Here is a 1,445-nt window from a genome sequence, read left to right as displayed (position 1 = left end):
AATCAGAAATAAATAACTACTTTAATAATAAGTAATCCATTTAATAAATATTAATTTTATGCAGAACGATTATTAATAAAAGTATGTAAGTAATGACGATGATTAAGATGTTCGCTCCAGAACTCAAACCTGAAAGTATTTGGTCTGCTACGCCTTTAATTTAGACATCAAGGATGTTTAAATATATGCATCTCTTTGATATCAAAGGCTGTAGGAAAGTATAGTTAATTTTTTTCAGTGTACATTGCTTATCGCCTGGCCAGCCTTATTAACATTTTCTGGCTCTGCCTCTGGTCCAAACATCAGCACCTCAGCAGCAAAACAGTCTAAATGGAAAAAAATCGAAATCTAGATCAGTCATTTTTTCTTAAAATAAGTGCATTTTCCTTGGATTGAGGAGATAAAAGAGACATTTTGCCAATTTACACTTAAAATAAGAAAAAAACAATTGCATTGTCTTATTTCAAGTGCATATTATCTAATTATCTTATTTTAAGAGTAATAATCCTCATTCCATTGTCAAACTTTCTCATTTACCTACTCAAATTAAGGGTAAATACACTTAATTTAGGACATTTTTACTTATTTCTAGATCGTTTTTCCAGTGTAAATGGGTTCAGTCGCTCAGAGGAGCTAAAAATATGAAAATGAGTTTAGTTATTTACTTTAAAAGATCTCTAGATTCCTCGACTTTTTAAATGACGTTTATCACGAATGTTAACTGTCGCTAAATAAATCAATCAGGAAGAGTTTAAATAAAGAATAAAAAATTTTCACGTCCCAAAAAATTTTCACGTCCCAAAAATATTTTTTACTGCAAAAAATATTTTAAGAATAAATAAAAATGGTCACCTTATTTAGAAGGTTCTAAGATATTTTTGATGTATTTCTAATTTTATCTTTTTTTTTTTTATCATTATGAGAAATTTAGTTAATTTTTTCCCTTCAGTGTCCTTTTAGGGCACATTATGTCAAAGTCAAGACCCGTAAATAGTTTCTCCGCGGCCCCCTGGATGATATTTAATTACGTTAGAACCGGCCCACAGGCCACGGCCGCTTGTGCGCGCTGCTGTGACTTCACAGGCTACCGTTGCATTGTGGGGAATGTAGTGTTTGTGCGGTCGTGTTGCACGCACCAACACTGCATTCCCAGGGAAAAAAAACATGATTGTGTTTTTATTTTATTTATTTTTTTGTTGTGCTTTGCATGTTTGGATTGTTTTGGTTTTTGCTTTTCCCTCTTTAACAATCCAAGCTGGGCTGAAGTCGGTTGTCTGAGGAGGCGTAGTCCACTAACTGCGCTGCGCAGGTGTTAGAAGAGGCTGATTGAAGCCAAAATAAAAGGAGCCTGGATGGAGGGAGGGGCGGAGCTGATCCTGCAGGCTGCTGATCGAGGGGCAGGAGGGATCCGCACGATACCCTGACTGTGCCGCCTGTTCCCCTCC

The 1,445-nt window shown here is 35.8% G+C and overlaps 1 protein-coding gene across 1 annotated transcript in view; it reads left to right on the top strand.

The window, feature by feature from the left end:
• Positions 1-1,445, top strand: part of LOC107087415 (CD109 antigen-like) — a 91,138-nt gene that overhangs the window by 32,089 nt on the left and 57,604 nt on the right. The gene's annotated exons all lie outside the window — the stretch shown is intronic.

This window comes from Cyprinodon variegatus, unplaced genomic scaffold (assembly GCF_000732505.1).
Source record: "Cyprinodon variegatus isolate N-32 unplaced genomic scaffold, C_variegatus-1.0 Scaffold183, whole genome shotgun sequence".
Lineage (NCBI taxonomy): Eukaryota > Metazoa > Chordata > Actinopteri > Cyprinodontiformes > Cyprinodontidae > Cyprinodon > Cyprinodon variegatus.
Note: the sequence above shows the minus strand (reverse complement) of the source record. Positions and strands in the feature narration are given on the sequence as shown.